The 13,092-nt window shown below is 41.1% G+C and overlaps 1 long non-coding RNA gene across 1 annotated transcript in view; it reads left to right on the forward strand.

The window, feature by feature from the left end:
• The first annotated feature begins 1,254 nt into the window (after positions 1-1,254).
• LOC139793717 (uncharacterized) overlaps positions 1,255-13,092 on the forward strand; it is a 32,771-nt gene continuing 20,933 nt past the window's right edge. The window contains exons 1-2 of the long non-coding RNA XR_011724743.1: positions 1,255-2,453; positions 3,790-3,967. This is a non-coding gene — a long non-coding RNA (uncharacterized lncRNA). The remainder of the gene's footprint in view (positions 2,454-3,789; positions 3,968-13,092) is intronic.

Here is a 13,092-nt window from a genome sequence, read left to right on the forward strand (position 1 = left end):
TTTGAAAGTAAAAAGAACAAAGTCACTCATGCCTCTGTCTGGTGAGAGGATTTATGGTTAAACAGCCTCTCAGGCTGAAATTTGGCACATTAGACTCCCACCCACTTGCATATGGATGAGAGTGAACTGCCTTTAACACAAGGTAGTCTTTGGACTCTCAAAGGTCTACAAAACAAACTCAGATTGGTTGCTGGCTTGAGTAAAAGTGTGGATAGTAAGGCTTTGTGTATTTTTAGTGTTGCTCTTAGTGAAGATGGCTGTGGTTAGGTAAAGGAATGCTACTCCTCTAGGCAGACTTAAATTATCTGCTCCTGTTTGGAAGCTGCCAACTCTGTACTCAGTTTTGCACTCCAGGTACATCTAAATGCTTCATTGACTTGTACCAAGAGATGGAAACTGGCACACCTGTTTTAATACATTCCTCGTTCTTTCTATGGAAAATATAAATGTGTAAAGAATACAAGATTCATCCTACTGAGAGCCAAAAGGATAAAATTTAACATCTTTTTACTCTGGGGAATTAGGAAAAAAACAAAATAGTAAGAGCAAGCTCTTGAAGTTAGAAAGAAGCTAAGGAGGAAAGCTGTAGTTAAGCTGAGGGCCACTGATCAGGGTAGAGCTTCTGATCTTAGAAAATCACAGAACAGCCAGGTTGGAAGGTACCTTAAAAGACATCTGGTCTGACCTTTCATGGGAGAGGGAGCCTAGATGAGAATATCCTAGATGAGTTTATCTAGCACCCTGTCCAATCATCTGATATGTGAAAGCATTCTGATGGGTGAGAGCTGAGTAGTGCTTCCTAGCCTGCCTCATCAGATTGCCATGGTGGTGGCTTTCAGTCTGATTGTTAATTATTCTTTTTTATGGCATGTTTCTGTATTAGACACTTAGCTCTTCTTTGTAATTAGACATAGTGATTATGCTATCTTTTTATATTATACTGGAGTATTCCTTTAATGCAAACATCAAATAAACCAAAACACGTTAAATAAATAATTCAAAAAGGATTGCAGCAGTCATGCTTGGGTCTGAAGGAGTGAAGAAGCAGGAGAAAGCTAGTTGCGTGTATTGCTTTTGCATTTTCAGCAATGCAAATATTTATTTTTTGAATTCTTATCCAAATTATGTTTATTCATTTACTCTAATTCACTGAATGAATGAAATTTAAATCTCATTCAGATTTTTAAAGACAGGCATTATGTGTTGTACCTAAATGAAACCTTTTTGTTGTTGTTTAGTTGCTGCGAAACGTTTTTCTTCTTCGTGTAGATGTTTCCTGAGAAAGGGTTATGTGGGGAGAGGAGTGAATTCTCAGGCTGAAAGAAGAATTAGTGCAGTATCCTTGATGGAAGCGTGCACACAATGATCAGCACTTTAACAGCTTCCCTTTATCTAAGGAACACCACATGTATTGCAGGAGTACTGTTCCACGTGGCCCCATCTGGGAGTTGGTTTCAGAACAGAATTACCTTCCCTGTGATAAGAATCTTTGCTTGAGGAATTATTTTGGAAAAAGACCATCTGCTAGGGAAGAAAAAAAACACGAAAAAATTGCATGATTCAGAGAATAAAGCTTTGATTACTGGTCTCTTAGGAGGAGGGATGAGGAAGCAAGGGTCTAGAGAGCTGTCTCTGGAACACATTTTAGAACAAGCTGTTGAGGTTGAATGTGATGTTGTTTGAGATAGGGCAGTGAGTTGGCTCCCAGTGAATGGAGCAGGTCTCTACCAGCCTTGGCTCCGAGTGGTTCCTGAGCAGTGCACAAGTACTGAGGAAGGAGACTTCTTCCTGGAACAAGCATCATCAGTGCTTGGTAGCATAGTGGGATTGGCATGACACAGTGGAATAGAACTGCCCTGAGGAGGCAGCTGGTGAAATGTTTTAAGGGAGAATGTCATTACCTGTCTGCTGAGCACACACTGGTTGAAACTAAGGTGGTTTTACAGTAGTTTAGCAGCTAATTCTTGAGTGCCTGAGCAGAGACAATAGCAAAGAGATGACATCTTACGTAGTCAGATATTTGTCAAACTTGCTACAAAATCCCTTACCCTGTACAATGCAGAGTTCCATGTGTCATAAGATTTCAGACCAAAAAAACACTAAAGATTGAGTGAACACTTATTTTGGAATGTTTTTTAAGCTACTCTGATTCCCCCAGTTGCTTGTACAAGTACAAATCAGGAGTAACTTTTGGCATGACTGCATTCTAGAGGAAGTGAAATAAATTCCCCCCTTTGTTGGAGACCTGGGTGGAGGAGGACAGTCATCCTTTGTAAGAGCTGTGTTTTAGAGTGCATAGAAGATAAGATACACCAGCTGTGTTAAAACAAGCCATTTTCGTCTCATGCATATACCCTGCAATTCTACTTTTTAATTCCTAGGCAATCACACTGCTGGAATCTTATTCAGCCATTGAGTAAAATATATGTTTGTCTTGCAATTATGTAAATAAGGTAAGTGGTTAAGATTTAGACCTGGAATAATAATGTTAACATCGTTGTCCCTTCAGTAAACAGCAAGCTTTGGGTGTAGCCCTGCTTTTGCCATATATGTTTCATGCCACAGAGAAACACAGGCTGACAGAGGAATTATGTGGCATTTTTATTGTTTTTCAAACCATATTTAGGCAGGGTAACTCCTACTGCCATTTACATGTGTTTGTAAGAAAGAGAGCCCTGTTTCATCAATGGGAATGTGTCAGAATTTTGTAATAAAGCATGCGGTGTAATATATTTAAACACAGTCCAAATTAATTAAAGTGTAGTGGACGTGAAAGATACATACTCAGTGTGACATTTCAAATAGGGAGAAAATATGATAATGAGCTATTTCCATGTGTTGCCATCCTTCTGGTTAAATAATGCTTCTGTTTTCAATGAAGCCACTGAGCAATAACATTCATTTTTGGAGTTCCATAGTGGTTAGAGCTGATTGTATACAGGCTGTAATCATTATTCTAATTCTGCCCAGGAAACCCTCTCTCCCCACCATGGAGAAATTTGGAATAAAAAGTCTCGTTCCAGGAAAAAGAATTTCCCAATAATCCTGGGCACCAGATCAAAATATGAGCTCCAAATCCGTTCCTTTTTCCTAATAAGAATCAGCACTTTGAAAAGCACTGCTTTGCAAGGAAGTAATTACATTAGTCAGCCTCTTGGCACTGGTGTGGGCTGGAGCCTTCTCTTTAAATCAGGCCCAGCCTCACCCTACAGTGCATCCAAATCCCCCAAAGATGCAGACCTGCTGGAATTCCCATAGCTCTGGTGTTGCAAATGGCTGTGCTCTCACAGCCAGAAAACTAGGACGTGTGACAATAGGACAGAAAAGGATTTGGAGACAGCCTGTCTGTCCTGATGCTTGAGGCAACCTCAGGTAAGAAAGACATCACCTTGTGTGCTGATGAGTAAAAGCCAAAGAAGGAGCATGAAATAAGAGGTGACAGTTTCCATGCTGTCCTCTGCTTATGAAATGGATCTGTACACACAGATGTCAGATTTATCTGTGTCTTAGATGCAGAGCCTTTAGGTAATCATATAGCTTAAAGGGTTGCTGATTATGTGTTTGTCTCATGTTAGATCTGCTCTTTAGGTTTTATTGTTTATGATCAATACAGCCCCAATGTTCAGGACCTGGCAGGCACTAGCAAGATTCTGAAAAATTGCTTGGATTGCTCTACACTGGAGCAATCTTGCTTTTAGTCCAGAGTGCAAACCAATGCACCTTTCACTTGAGTGATTTTTAGAATGTATTTTCATTTTTATTAAGCCCAAATTATCTAATTTTCAACAGGAGAAGGCTGCACATCACTGGCAAAGGACAAAAGCTAAGCAGCACCTGTTACTGGATATCAAAGTGCAGTTCTTGAATCTTGATCTACAGGATTAAAAATAAACCTTGCCTAGCACCAAGACCTTAGACCTTTCAATGAACCACCCAAGCTGGCCAACACCACTGACTTCAGTAGGAGGTAGGTGTTGAAATGCTATTCATGTGCTTATGGCTCACTTTGTCCTTATGTCATTTCAACTTATCCATTTGAGCCCTCCATCCCATCACCAGCAGAACTACTTGTTTCACAGCTGTCCTTCAATTAGACAAGTAATCAATACCATTTGAAGTAACGTGGTAGGGCCTGTAGTTGAAACTATTAAGATTGGTATGGAACAGAATGGACAACTCATCTGTTTTGTTCAAAGACAACTAAGAAAGGGATCTGTTTCCTAAAGTGCAGAGGGAGGAATTTATTTCTAATAGGCACTAATATTTCTAGTATGCACATCTTTCACACTGACTCTGCTGAATTTTGTTGAATCAAGGGAACTGAGTCTCTCAGTGCAGTTGATGAACAGGGCTTGCAGTCATGTGCCCATCCCACCCCTGGTGATTGTTTGGTTGGCAGTGTATTTCAGGTGCTCTATATTCCTCCCTCTTTGAGCTAATATTGTACTAATTGGTTTTTTTCTTCCTCTGCAGCTAAATAACCAGTAGCAAGTACTCCTCTATTGGCTGCTATTGATCTAATGGGAAAGCACTATGCAGAGCTAGCTTTCAGTCATTGCTTGAATATAGTTAGAGTAGAAAGCATGGTTAAGCTGGTAGTATTAAAAGGAACCATAGAAATGCTCATGTGTCAGTAGGGAAAGCATGTAACCCTACCTGTGCCAAATAAGAGCTTGCCAGAACCCTCAACACGTGGTAAAGTGATGGACGGAGCCAGACTCTGTGGTAGATACAGCTTTGCCCCTGTGCTGCAGAAAGAACACAGGAGAAGGGCAGACTTTCAAAGGTGCTGATGCAAATTAGTGGCAACACTTTTACAGGCTTTTGTGGGAGGGGGAAACTGCTACTGGATAGTTTACTTTGTTCCCTTGCCTACAGACTACTACAGAAATGCTGTGTCAAGGACAACAGATGAATCCAGCCTCTGTGCTTTAACCTCTAGGCCATGGTGCTTTTTTCCTGCATTTAGATTTAGCTCTTGTGTATTCTAGCATTGCATTCTTGGAGTATCTACTACATGGTGTCTGAACAGAGGGAAAGGCTCTTCCCCTACCTTGGACCTGGTTGTGTGAAAAAGAAACATGATGGGTAAAGGTCAGACCTATAGAACCTAAGCTATAGGATCTTACTGCTCTGCTGTGCACTGCTTTGCCTGCACTGATGCTCTGGCTGGCTGGCAGTGCCCAGCAACCTCACCAAGGGGCTGTCATGTAATGTCCTGTCCTGAAGAAGACATGGGTTATCCTCTGATAAAATACAGTTGTGTATGTTTGGGAAGAAAAATTGGTCAAATGAACCAGTAACAAAGCTAGTGTATTCTATCACCAAAGAAAGGGTAAGTCAGGAAGAATTTGATGTCTCAGTCTGAATAAGGTCAGTTGCCTGCTGTTCTTTACCAAATGGAGGAGAGAAAAGGGTGAAGCTACAAAATCTGTTCTGGAGTATAGGGAAAACCAGACTTGCTTGTGATCAGTGCCTTTATCACTGGCAGAGGGATGGTAGGAGTTGATTATCTGAACAGCAAGAAGAGAAGCTAGTGGGCTGAAAGGCGAAAACAAGAAAGTTTTTTGATGCAGTGAAGGAGGAAGAGCTGGTAGAATGATGCATGGAGGGAGTAGCATGCAAGAGTGGAAATAACATGTCTGGCAGCAACATTGATTTGAGGGAAACAAAGAAGTGCCAGTCCTACAGATCTCAGCTAAATTAGGGAAAGTAGTTCAGGATCAGTTAGAAGCAACCACATTCTCTTGCATTATGCTCCCAGAGAGTTCAAGGATGGCACTGGATTGATTGTGGCCTGTGGGCCACACCTGTTGATTAAAACCTGTGCAAGAGAGTGAGACAAGGACCAGAGCAGGGTTGGGTTCAGATAAGAGAGGGATGAAGGAGCTGCAAGGGTACCTGGAGCATTCTACATGTGGGCTAAGAGACTATCAGGGCATAAAACATGTGAGGCTATAAGGACATAAATCTAGTTGGGGAGGGAATATAGGAAAAAAGTAATATGTGACTCTGGTAAGTAAGGGAGTGAGAAGACATGATGTCTAGAGAGAGATAGAAAGGAGACAGAAGAAGGGGACTGCCTTTCTAATTATGGGTATCTGTAACTTTCCTGAGTTATAATGGGCAGAGGATGACTAACAAATGGCTGAGTCACAGAAACCGTGTGACTGAGAGTCTAAATTCAGCAACTGAGGGGCTTGAATATTCACATGAAACTTGGAAATTTTCCTCTAATACTATTCTGATGCAGGTGATACTAAACCTCCTATGGCCCAAAACAAAACAAAACAAAACCCCACAACATAAACAAACAAACCAAATAAAGAACTTTTCAGGTGCTTTTTGGAAATACCTAGATCGGTAAACAGGTCAATACATATGCTGACAGGCAAGTTTATTACCTGATTCACCAGTTCCTAGTGGAGAATGGTACTTTTGGCCAACTAAACAATTGTTTGTCCATTTTCTACCCATAGAACTGTTTGCAGGAGGTTTTAATTGAATACTGTTTGAGCCCTCACCATAGCAATTTGAATGATGTTGCTTAGAGTTGGAACAATGCTCTACCAGTGTTTATAAGTCAGTTTATTACCATTAATCATATATTACTTGTAGAACTTTCAAATACTCGATGCTTCAGGAAATAAGGAGACCACGTGTCCTCTGTTTCAAGGTGCTGCCTATTGAAAGCCTTTGTTTCATGCATCATTAATGGTGGAATTAATTGGGAGAGCTACCAGAAGAAGTGACTCATGCCTTCCCCTTGCCCTCCTCCTGACATGTGACCTGGACTGGGGAACTAATGTAGGTTAAAATTATCAGTTGTCAGGTACAATCATGGTTGTCTGAAGTATTTCAGATAGTATCTTTAGGGAAAAGATATAAATGTGGAATACCCCCGCCCCACAAGGATGGGGTAATTAATTTTCCTGCTAGTAATTACTGAAGACATACAGGCTGATGGAAACTAGGATTAATATCCCACCACAGCTGAGCAGCAGTTTCTGTATGGGGAGATTTGGGCAGCAGTGGGTTTTTGTGGGTAGTGTAGATTGATGGAGTCTGCCTTCTAACTTGGCAATCTGTAGTTTACTTGAGACAAGTGAGTTGACCCACTTGTCTGTTACTTTTTTTTTTTTTGTCACTGGAAAAGGGCAATAAAACAAGCAAGCTGGCTACTGAGGACAAATCTAGAGTAAGGTGGCTTTTAGCCTTCCGTCTCAGGCATTAGTCACATGCAAATCAGTGATAAATCAGTGCTCATGGAGCTGCCTAGGAAATCACTAACAGAAAGCACCATTTAGAAAAGTAAACAAGTAATCCTTCTCTCCATAAAGAAACAGGTGGAACCTCCCTGTTCAGTGGCATTTTTCATAGCAGGAGCCGGACTTTTTCACAAGGTTTCCCTGGAAGTTCCATATGGGGAGAAAAAAAATCAAGCAGCTTCAGCAGAGAGGAGGTGGCTTTGATTGTGTTTCTTTATGAAAAGTTTCCCTATCACAATTCCCTGGATGGTACACAGTGCTCTGGGCTTCCGCCTGCACAACAGCGAGCTTTAAACATTTCTGTTTAATCAAGAGTGAAGTAAATGTCAGAGATTCAATGTTCTAGATCAGCAGTTTCCAACATTGCTACATCTTAATCAAGCAATTAGGTGCCTTTTTTGTTATTGTTTGGTGTTTTCCACGTTGGCAAAAGGAACAGATTTGCTGCTTTGCTCTGATGACTGCTAGCAGCAGTGTTTGTTGTTAACAGAGACATTTACACCTAACCACCAGTTGGCAGGTGTTAACACTTTGTTACTTGCTATTCCCACATGCTGAGGATTGTGGGAAAGCTGTCAAGATCCCTGTCTTGTATAACTCTTAGCTTTTACAACAACAACAACAACAAGCTCTGAACAAATGGAGAAGCAAGGGAAACAATAGGATGGATTGTCAGGCCTCCTGGCTTTGATGGGAGGTAATAGGCTCGTGGAAAGTTTAAAATATTTCCTTATCCTGGTTTGGACATGAGTAGATGGAGGTTGACTGATTTTTATTTATGTATTTATTTTTTTAAAAAGAATTTTTTTTTATTTACTTATTGGTGGTGTGGTATGAATTTTACAAGAAACCAAGAATGTACTGTGTGTACCCCAACGTTTCTAGTGTGCCTCTGCCATTTGTGCTTGTATTCAGGAGAAAAAGCAATGAATACAGCACACAATCTGTATGAAGAAGATAACATGGAAAGAGAATAGGAATACTTTCATTTGCTTGGTAGCGACTGGAAAGTGGGAAATGAGAATTTCTATTGGTGTATCTGTTCTGGAGAGCTCAGATATGGCCCGAGCAGAAAAGATCCTCTGTAAACTATAGCAAGTACATAATAAAAATACCTATTTCTTTCTTTTGCTTGCTGTCATCCACATGCTCACACATACTCTGCCTTCGCATCGAGAAGGTCATTGTTCTATAGTTGAGTGATTGATTTATTACTGATGAAGTGAGATTTGATTGGGTTTTGATTTACATGAAGGCAGTAAAGAAAGTGGAGTGGGACGTGCAAGACAGCTGCAGAGCTGAGTGCAAGGTAGAAGCTTACTAGAGCAAGTGGGCCAAAAAGTCTGATGACTTGCATCAATGATGGGTTTATGTGGCTGATTTTAATAGGGGTGCTCTGTATAATTGCACCCTTTCCCCTGACACAGCGCTATACTCATAATTTCTTCAACCTGCAGATTTATACCCTCTGTGGGGAGGGATTTAATGCATTTGCTTTTTGATGGGATTGGTGCCGGTGGAGGGAATATGATAAAACAAGTGATGGTGGATTTTCTTGTGTGTGGGGTATGGCTGTGCTGACTTTTGAGCAAGAGTCCAAGGTTGGAGTCATTCTCTGGTTCATGTTTTGCCCTAACCTAACAATAGCTTCAGACCAACTTCATGATGTGGTAGGAATAAAACTTGTCCTTCCCCTATGAATGAGCTGGGTTCAGGATAGGGTATTTCTTTAGATACACCCATAATGGCTTGAATCTGCCAATGTTCATCCTGTCAAATCTGAGGAAAGGTCCTCTGGTGGGTGGGTTGGCCAAGTTCTTTCCTGGAAAACTTCCTGCTACAAGCAGGCCCATGGGATTTGGAGGCAGCTGAGCATCAGGTTATTAGCAATATGGTTGCACAGTCACACTTTAATGGCCTGCTCCCAGGTTTACACAAAGCAGTGTTGACATAGCCTTGAAGTTTCAGAATTTAAGTTGGTTTTAATTTTGGAAGACAGATTTGATGTTAGTGAAAATTTAGGGGCTTAATGAAGGAATCATTGGATTAAATCCCTTGAGCTGTGTTTTGCATTGGGTGGGATCCCAGTGGTCCCTTCTAACTTCAGAGATCTGTGAACCACTGCAGTAAGGAGGCTTTTTAATGGACATAACATATATTCTTGATACAAAAATCATGTGCATCACTTCAAAAAAGCATTCATGCTTGCAGAGGCACCTCCTGCAAGCTAGTTCTGAAAGATCTGCCTGCTAAATGTGGGGGTGTGGGTGAGGTACTGGCTTGCATACATCTGTATGATGTAGCTACTAACTTCAGGCTTCTTTCAAAAAATTATTTGCTCTTGCTTGGCCACTGGAAGCAAGCCAGGGAAGTCACTAATGTTGGTAAAACAAGTGTATGGTACATATATTCATAAACACATTTTGCATGTAGGCATGGTCCTGAATTTGTTGCAGTGCATATTAAAAGATATTTGCTTCTTTTGAAAACCCTGGGTAAAAAAATCCTATAGCTTAGGGAAGCTTCAGTGAAAGTGGGAGGACAGAAGGTGACATTTTATGAATGGGACTCAGAAAGAGGCTTTGACTTCTGTGGACATAATTTGTTCACTGCTTGGTTTTTGTAAGTAGGGGCGTGTAGTGTGATATACAGATTTTGCAGGCCTTGAAAAGCGTATGCTGATTGGTTTTGAGGTGCTCAGGTGAAAAATAGGTGATTTAATGCAGTGAAGTTTTAGATCTGATTTGAGGGTGGGGCTACAGGCTGACAAAAGACCAAGTTAAAGGGCAATAATAAGATTCTTTCCTGAGACTGGAAGTTTGTCCTCCCAGCTGAAGGCCGGGCATAGCTGTGAGCATGGTCTCATCCATTGTAGCTCTGAGCAAAGGGAGTCATCCCATTTATATGGTGGTTAATAGCATTTCACTTCTGCAGTGCAACACATTGGGAAAGCTGCTAGAAATCCTTTGTGTGTTCCTTTGCTGGGGGCTGAGATGTCCGTGCAACACGGCAGGGGCTTTGCTGATATAATGATCTCGTCCTCAGTTGCTGTGTTCTAGCTGTACTGCAGAAGTGCCTGCAGGTCTGCAGTGAGGACTAGAATATAGCTGGGTTGGCCACTGGCATACCTAAGAGTCAGTTCATCCTTAAGGGATGGTATATCTGGAGTTCTCATCCTGTAGACATGAAACCTATCTCTTAACCTACTTGCCTATATTAATATCTGAATGACTGGAGCTGAGCTTCATGGCTTTTTAGCTCCTTAGCTGCCCTATTTTGAGTTAGGTCATCAGCATTTTGCAAGAGGATTGATGTTTAACTTGGATGATTTGATCCCCATAAGTAAAACAAGGAAGGAAAGATTTCTTGAATTTCTGGCAGGATTGTTGTTCTTTTTTTTCCACACCCCCCCCCCCTTTTTTTTTTTTTTTATCCCCTTCCTTCTTCTTCCCACCCCACCAGGCTTAAACAGTGTCGGGAAATTCTGTACTTACCCAGCTGTACTGGCTGAGGAAAGCCAAGTTGTTTTTTTATCATGCGTCAAAATCATAATAGTTTGAAATGACTTATTAAGTCACTGAGTTTCCCAGAGAGAACACATCAGATACTTAACTGATATGCCCTTTGTACTTAGCCAGAAGGCCAAACAAAGGTTAGGGCAACTGGATACACACAGCTTCTTTATCCAAGTCCTCGAGGACTTCACACAAGCTAAGTCAGTCTTTTTTTTTTTTTTTTTAAGCAAAAATAATTAACACGGATCAAGTAAAATAGGTTAATTTATTTTCATTGCAGCCCTCTCCTGGTGCAAACTCTGCAGTTTGTGGACAGAGAAGCTATAGCTGGTTACTTAAGTGGCTGTTTTGCCTGGAAAAATACAGCTATCACCTCAAATAGCTCACCTTAAATTGGGTCATTGCTTGAGAATGTGTATTATGAAATAGTTTTAGACTAAGTTGAATTATGCACTAGCAAATGGATCAAATAAACATTTTGTTGTATATAACCACTGCTTCTGTGCTGGTGACAAAAATTTTGTTCTGCATGTTTCTGTGTCATTTCATAGCAGCGTGAATTTTTTCTTACTACTATTACATGAAATCCCAAGACACTGCAGTTCTGTGGGTTAGTACTACCTTGCTCTGCTAGCAATAGAAAAATGTTTGCTTGGACTGGCAAGAAATACTATTATTTACTGTGCTTTTTGACGGGCATTTCTTATGTTCTGGGCCATGGCAAGTGATTGTGTAGCAGCTTTTATAACCATTCACACCCAAATCAGGATAGTGAAACCTTTATCAATAAAAACACTGTGTCCTAGAACTAAGTGATGTCTGTGTATGGAGTTCCCAAAATGCCCATGGTATGCTCATGCAACAAGAAATGGTGCACCAAAATAGAACTCTTCATGAGAAAGCTTCCAGGCTGCAATATTTCTTCAGCCACACTCACTATTAGGCCCTTCCTGGCAGAGCTGGACCACATCCACAGGTCATGTTGACTTTGTCTGAATTGATGGGGTTTTGGTAGCTGTCCCCTGCTGCTTTCATGAAGTCAGGCTGGGAGCTGTTAGATGAAACAGCCCTGTAAGATCAGGAATGGGTGCCTGTGCCTGGCTATGAGTGGTGCTCTGATTTCTGTCTGAAATCATGGTACCCAGCACTGTGTCCATAGCCATGAGTGGCTGTGTCAGAGGACTCCCTTGGACTCCCCATGAAACTTGGGGGCAAATTTGGGACAAATAGGTCTCTAGTTCTCTTGCTCTTCTGACCCCTAGAGAGCTCCCACTAATGTGACTTGTAAGTTCTGCATTGCTCTCCAGCTGTTGCCTTGTGACTGTGCATTTCCCTTGCTGAGATGAGATCTATGTCCACCCTTTCCTAACCTTGGTGGCACAAAATCTCTTCTTTCTAATGCACTCCTTTCTCTGCTGTAGGTTCCAAGACAGCACCAGAGAAGAAAAAATGGGAAAGGGGTCTGCATGTCTCCACAACAGGCAAATTAGCAAAACCACCTTGAATCTACAATTATGCCTAAGAAATCTCTCCCTTTTCCCTGGGTTTGTTTATATCTTACTTGCATTTCAGTGTCACACTTGTGGGGCATGGAGCTGAGAAGAGGCTTCTCATGGGAAATATTTTTTTTCAAGCAGTGAGCCTCAGTTGTAGGATGTGGAGAATCAAGGAATGGTCTTCTCTCATCAAAAGAGAATGGATGCATGGATGTTTTTCAGACAGAAACATTGGTAACTGGAGTTGTGATGCTGACCCTTCACTTTGGTTTGATACTAATTAATTATGTGGATTTTTGAATAGTTGGATCCTTGGTGGCAAATCGTTGGATCCAGGTTGCAACTGGTACAGAAAGGAGAAGGTAAACAGCAGTTTTGCTGGGTTTTGGTGGGGGTTTTTTTCTTGTTTTTTTTTTTTTTTTTTTTTCCTTGTCTTTTTTTCCTTGAGAACTTAAAAATTCCAATCTTGGTGCATTAAGCTAAGTCATGCAGAAATGCTCCAGCTGTTCTTTGCATTGTGGAAGCCAAATTCAGCATTTTGATGGGGTTTATTTTTTTTTTGTTTTTGTTTTTGAGAGTTTATTTGATGTGTTAGGTAACAAAATGTTACCCATACTCTTCTTCCACTCATTTGGATTTTCCTAGCTATCTTATTTAAGGTGGACTCCTTCCAGCTCATCATGTGAAATACCAGGTTTACCAAGAGGCAAATCAGCCGGCCTTTTTTTAGTAAACTGGGATGTCTAGTGACACTGAAGGACTCAGAACCTTTTAGGCTCCATCTTCTCCTCCACTGAGAGCTCTGGAGGAAGT

This window comes from Heliangelus exortis, chromosome 2, assembly GCF_036169615.1.
Source record: "Heliangelus exortis chromosome 2, bHelExo1.hap1, whole genome shotgun sequence".
Classification (NCBI taxonomy): domain Eukaryota; kingdom Metazoa; phylum Chordata; class Aves; order Apodiformes; family Trochilidae; genus Heliangelus; species Heliangelus exortis.